Below are 7,201 nucleotides of genomic sequence, written 5' to 3' on the forward strand. Positions count from 1 at the left end.
ACCCTCTCACTGAGGACAGGGTTTGTTCAAGGTATAGCTACGAGCTAAGGCTGCTGTTGTTCCTGGTTCATTGGGAGGATAGGATAGGAATCTACCTGTATTGACATACCTTTACTCCCTCTCTCACATTCTTCGGTAAATATCTACCTCAGTTTCTTTTCAAACTTAACAGCTGATTTTTAAACACTAGGTTCCTAAAAATATCAGGGATCTTAAAATGTACGTGGGAGCTGCCTGGTGGTCCTAAGATCAGTTTGACTTCAGATTCTGCAGACCGTAAGAAACAACTGGTGGATATGTCCACGAGGTATGACATTTACTGTTACTGGTTACATCAGAAACTAACATTTCCAGAATGACTGCTTCTGTTGCTAGTGAAAAGAAGCAGTGGCGCGTTTGTGTTCTTGCAGGCTTCAAATGCACAAACGGTGTTGCCTGCATTCACCTGTGCACATGTTTGTTTGAACACTCAATAGTTAAATGAAAACAGATCATAGTGAAGGCAGCCTTTGCCATGGGCAAGCTCAGAAAGCAGGGCAAGATGCCCGTTCTGTGCTGTATCTTATGTCCCGTACAGACAGCCAAACATTCAGAGAAAAGACTGATGGAAGGAGGAAGAGAGGGCTGCCAGCTGCCAGTGACTGCACCAAGTAGATCTTTTGAAACCTGTTCCAGCAGGTTTTTCTTTCTTATTGCTGGGCTAGCTTGGACGAGTGCCACACACACACACACACACACACACACACACACACACACACACACACACACCTAACCTGTCTGACACAGTAGCATCTGGCGTCTTTATGCTGCTGCCTCTCTCCTGAGACAGACACACACACACATACTCTTTACTACTGCAGCAGCAACATGTCACAGGATCATAATTTACCTGCAGTTTAATAACTGACACAGGAAGTCATTTAGTTAAGGAAATCCCAGAAAGTTGAATCTCCCGCTGAAAACGCTATGCCCAGATAGGGACATTGAACTTTCTGCGACAAAGTTAAAGTGTAGTTAAGGCACATTCACAGCTAAATGCAATTAAGTTTTATTGCCGCTACAAAAAAATCCAAATATGAGTTTTACATTTTTATCATATCATTGGACTTTATAGACTTTTTGCTGCTGTACATATTTTAATCTATTTAAAACAGTTTTATATTTAAGTAAAAAATTTTCTCCCGTGTTGAGCCAGTGCTGGCTGTATATTGAATGACAATAAAAAGTCTGTCAGTCATAACTGAGTCGTTGAGGATGTACATTGTGTTTTGTTTGTTTAGGTGTATAATCTTTTGTGTCTTGAGGTCAAAGAAGAAAGCAGTCACTGCTGGGAAGTTATAGTATGAAATAGGGCTGGGCGATATGACCCAAAATTCCTATCTCGATATTTTTTAGCTGGATAGCGATATAAGATATATATCTCGATTTTTTTTTTAAAGCCATAAGTTAAGAACAAAAAGAGAGTTCTTAGTCACACTGTGTCCCAGATGTCACACGGGCACTTTTATTTACATACAGCGTAGATATTACTCAAAAATAAATTATCAGCATTTATTAAATAATCATGGTCCATAAATAAAAGAAAACAATGTTGTTTTTGTGCATAACAAAAAGCTCACAATTGTGCAGTCAAAATGTAAACTAATAGACGCTGAGCATAATAACAAAGAGACAGATTTCACAGCTGCACCACGTCTCTGAACAGGTGCCATTTGTGGTCCTTATACACACACAGTACGTATCACTCCGCGAGGCTCCTCCTCGGTAGCCGTTATCCTCCGACAATCCATCAAGCGGTGCAGCTCCGTAGCTTAGCAAAGTCATATTAAAACATTTTTTGACAGATTGCTGAGCGCTGTGTACCACATAAAATCGGTTCGCGGTCAGTAAGCACAACCAGAATTCATACATAAGGCGCACTGTCGAGTTTTGAGAAAATGAAAGGATTTAGGGGCTGCACGTCGTTAGCGCGGTTAGCTCGTTAGCGCGGTTACCTCGCTAACATGTTGACGCCGTCCAGCCCCACGCACGGTAACTCGCTAACGGAGATTTTCCGCTTTCATCTTGTCATTGCCTGCAGGTGAAGCTATGGGGGAGGGGGGAGTTGGGTTCAGTGAAGGAGAGGCGAGGCCGAGTAACGTTGTGTAGAGACAAAAGTGGACAAAAGAGAGGCAAACCTGCGGCTCCACAAGTATAATTCTAATGTAACATAGACTATATCGATATAAACGATATTGTCACAGCTTATATCTCGTATGAAAATATATCGATATTTTTAAAAAACTCGATATATCGCCCAGCCCTAGTATGAAATCTTTGTAGGTGGAAATTCAAACCTGTTTTATGAAACACAATAAAGTTATACCAAATTTTTACCACTGTACAGTTTAAAGGACGAAAAAAAATATATGACATGACAACAAGACTAATAGAAAAGAATAAACTCCAAACTCCATAGCTGAATATTGCAGTTCCCCCAGTGGCCACTTGAGGCTGATCTACATCAGTCCCCACAGTTGATGTAAAAAGGTCCAACTTTACAGCATTATGAAGCAAATTTACAACATACACAAACCTTTGTGGCCAGTTTCCCTTTTCATAACTCTGAGGTGGATTAATATATTTGCATACTGGAGTTAGGAGTGTGACCACATTGATTATTAAGTGTCCTGACCAGAGATAGGCAGTAACGTGTTACTTGTAAAGCGTTACTGTAATCGAATTACTTTTTTCAAGTAACAAGTAAAGTAAGGGTTACTATTGCAAAAACGGTAATTAGATTACCGTTACTTTCCCGTAGGAACGCTGTGTTACTGCGTTACTAAAACCGTGATTTAAGCGAGTGCGCTGTTAGTGACAACAGCTGTGTGCAGATCAACAACGGACAATATATCGAGTGCTGGGAGAGAGTATGAGCGTGCAGCGTTTAACGCTTGGAAGTACTGACCTTACTTTGAGTTTGATTCCATAAAAAGTGACAAAAACATTAGTGTCCGTTGTGCGTGGGAAGAAAACTTCTTTTTACAGTGAAAAAACCCCCTAAACTTCCAAGCAAGCACCGAGTGCGCAACGACGTAATGGGAAACTCACAGAGAAACTCACAGAGAAACTCGCAGATTCTTCCACTGACCGCTGCGGCACACCTGCACCAGGGTAAACCTCCGCCTACCCTACTCCTGCTTTAGAGGTGAAAATAGAGCAACAGGACCGCTAGTCTTTGATTTTATTTATTTTCTGCTGTGTTTTACTTGCATCTATTTGAAAGAGTGAGTGTAAACACAAAAAAATATTTCATTTTATGTGCTGGAATGTGTAGAAAATAGCTTTAAATGATAATTTCTTCCAGTAAGAGAATGGTGCATATAATAAAATTTTTGCTTGATGCATAAAGTTAAAAGATTAAAACTAATAAAACAAGTTAAAAAAAAGAGACTTTTCCATTTGATTACATTTTGTATGATGGATTATGTAGGAAAAGTAGAATTGGGCTGAAAGATCTATCGCTTTATCACCTATTCAGGTTGTAAATCGTGTTTTTAAAAAGTAACTAAGTAACTAAGTAATTAATTACTTTTGAAAAAAGTAATCAGTAAAGTAACGTGATTACTTTTTTGGGGAAGTAATCAGTAATTAGTTACTGATTACTTTTTTCAAGTAACTTGACCAACACTGGTCCTGACACAGGAAGCTCTAGCCAAAGTGTGTCTGCAAGGGGTCAATCCTGCCAACTGGAGTCACTGAACTCCACTATGTTTGTGCTGGTGGAGCATTTTTAGGGCATGTTAATGGACTGCCTGATGTTATGGCATGCTCTGTGGTGCAGGGCATCCAATAGGTGTATATACGAGTTTTGGTGAGTAAAAGTCTAATACTTTATTAGTCTAGTATTAATTAACAGGTACTTACATCTGTACAGGTTATGGATCCAGTCGGTTAAATATATTAGTTGGTAACTTCAGCCTCTTCTCTAAATATGGCAGTTTTGTCTCCAAAAAAACAACAACAACATCAACAAATGGTTATATCCATGTTTTTACATTACTAAATTTTTCCATTATTCGTCCATGTCTGCCTCATACCCAGCCCTCTGCTCATCCCTGAGGAAGTAGTCCCACATGGACTGTGTTTCTGTTCTGGATTGCACCACCTGTCAGCGAAGTTCTCTATTCAAGGCAGCCTCAGGTTCTGTAAATCAATCCACTGGGACTCACACGCTAACCCACACTGAGGAATTCATGTATCTCTGGGTGTTGCTGACGAGTGTGGAGTGGTGCTTTACCCTGTACCGGATTGCTGTTGTGTGTGGCAGCTCTTGATTTACGTGTTAGAACTCTAGAGTCCTCAAAGGTCTCTGCCCTTACAGACTAGATTTTGATTCAAGAAAATGGATGAATGGATGGATCTTGACCCACTTGCCAAGTTTGTGTGGACTACAAGTATGGCACATGTCTAATGTGACTGCTAAGCCCAAGAGCAGTACTCTAATGCTTCTCTAACTACAGATGTCTGCTAATTTAAGCTCAACTAGAAATCACCATGTTATGTTGATCCACCCTTTTCCCCCCCTCTCATCCAAGGGTGTGTGTAAGGGTGGCTGTCACCGGGCTGGGATTTGCAGGATACAGCCACGAGAGCTCGCCAGCCTGTCTAACAAAAGTTAGAGGATAGAGGGTCACCGCTTCAAGAAACTGAAGTGTACTTGGGTCCACATTGTTAAACACAGGCTAATGAGGAAGTGAGGAGGAGGAACAAACATGCTTGACTGTTAAATCTGCATCGTAGCTATGTCTTAACTGCAAACTTTTTGGTAACCCTACACCGTAACCTGATGTGTATCTTCCTAGAATTATAACCACATCTTGCTGTTGATGCAACCCACACAGATATAAATCCCGTAATGGTTTCGACCACTTGTTTATACCACATCTTAGGCTCTAAATAGATCCTCCACCAAAGCATAACTTTAGCATCAAGCACCTGGGCCTCTTAGAGATAGTTTAGGAGCAAAAGCTTGAAGTTGAATCAATCTGAACTCTGATCAGGATGCCTGTAACGAGGGTTTCAGAGCTGGTCCACCTGGTAGGAGACTCCAAGGGTAGACCAAAATCACACTGGAGAGATTGTGTATTTGGACCTGGGTCACCTTCAGATTGTCCAGCCTAGACTACATTCAGCAACAACAAGCCAGGGAAACAAACATTTATTGTTTATTTATGCAAGTGGAAAAATTGTACCCCATTTTTTTGTTTGTTTGTTATCTTTTCTATTAATTTTGTGTCTTTTTGTTATTATCAGATTGACTTTTCACCAATAAATGCTAATAAATAATGTTAAACTAAATAACATACATGGCAATTTATAAATGCCGGATGCAAATTTTTAGATGCAGAGAGTTGGTTAGGCAGCAAACGTTTAAATATGCCAAACTATGAAAGTCAGAAGAAGAAAGAGAAGAAATGTTCAAATATAGAAGTTAACATCTGCTTATGGGGGGAAAAAAACGACATTGAATAGTCGGTCATTATGAAACAGGAGATGCACCGTGACCAAAAAAAGGGGACAGGATGTGGAAAAACCAGGCAATCTGACCGTACATGTGCTGATTTTTGAAAAGTCTGATGAAGTGTCTGCTGGAAAAAAGCTGCTGAGAACAGAGTAGGGCAGGTGCAAGCCATTAAAGCCTGTGCGGAAAGTCAGAAAACTGGAGAAAGGGAGCGAGACAATGGCCACCTAAAGTCACCGACAGTCAGACTTTCTGGCTCCGCGATCAGTAAACTCCACCTGCCTGTTTTGCCCAGGTGCTCAAAACAAACTCCACTTTCACTTTCTGCTCATCTCCTGCTTCCTCTCCATGTTTCCCATCACTGCAGACATTTTTTGATCATATCAGGACACTTTAAAAAAAATTATATATCTCCAAACTTGTGTATTTGACCGCGTTTATGTCACTGATTTATTTTTTAATGTAAAACTGAGGAAAGAAGCCAAACTTTGGGAATAATTGGACAGAGGGACATTATTTTAGAAGCAACACCATTTCATACAACTATTTTTAAAAACTTTCCACATATAAAGAACTGAAATGTCACTTACATTAATGGGTTTTCAGCATTTTAAACTGCTTTTTGGCTTCTCGGTTGGGCAAATCAAACAGCTTTAAAAACGTGGGAAACTAAACGGGCACTTCTGACAATTTTGTGACATTTTAGACCAAAAGATTAAATAATAAGCAGAAAAAAATCCCACCGATTATCTGACAATGAAAATAACCCTTAGTTGAGGAAACTTTATGTTAAATCTCTCCAAAAACTCCCTATATTGTGATTGGATCTCTTCTGTGGCAGTGATGGATAAGCTGTTTCCTGCTAAATGAGTGAAAGAGTCGTTAGGCCGAGCTGACTCTCAGATGTATCAGTGATTGTGTCACATGAATTTATCAGCGGTCAGACTCAACATTTAAGGCCTGGAAAAGGTAAAAAAAAAAAAAAAAAGGAACAGAAAAAAATGAAGTGAGTTTCCTGGCGGGTTAATGGGAGATAATGGAGGTCTGATTGTAATGTGCAGCAGGACGGATCTGATGTGGGAAAACGGAGAGAAAGCTGAAGGCAGAGATTCTATCTGCTGGGAAAAACAAACCTGCATCGCTGCTTTTCGTTCTTTCTTTCTTTCTTCTTCCTTTTTTTTGCTACTTCTCTCAGATATGATGCAGTGCAGTTTTCTTTCACATTTCCTCTTCTTCTACTTTCATTTTTCTTTGCTTTTTCAAGCATTCCTGATTCATTCATGTTGTTTTACTCCCATCCTTCCAGCCTCTTTCCCATCTTACCTCATCCTTCTCGATTCTTTCTTTTCTCTCTTTTCTTTTGTTTTCTCTCTCTCATTGCTTTGTGCTTTCTTGTTTTCTCGTCCGTCTTCCTCCAAATAATTAATTATTTTTCCTGAACTCTTCTACATCCCCCTGTGATTCTTTCTTTTTCCCAGTCCTTCCCGGTTCACTTGTTTGATGCATCTCATTTTTCTCCTTTTCTCCTCTTCCTTGATTCCATCCTTGTCTCGTGCTTTTCTCTTGTCCTTTTTCATAAACCTTTCTCTTAATAATTCAGTTTTCTCTAAATGTTTCTTTCCTTCAAATCTGTTTTTGTTCTCTCAGCAGTTTAACGTTTCTGTCTTTCCTCTTAACCCCTTTTTCTTTCCGTCTTCA

This window comes from Haplochromis burtoni, unplaced genomic scaffold (genome assembly GCF_018398535.1).
Source record: "Haplochromis burtoni strain Fernald_Lab_line unplaced genomic scaffold, NCSU_Asbu1 Contig_732, whole genome shotgun sequence".
Classification (NCBI taxonomy): Eukaryota; Metazoa; Chordata; class Actinopteri; order Cichliformes; family Cichlidae; genus Haplochromis; species Haplochromis burtoni.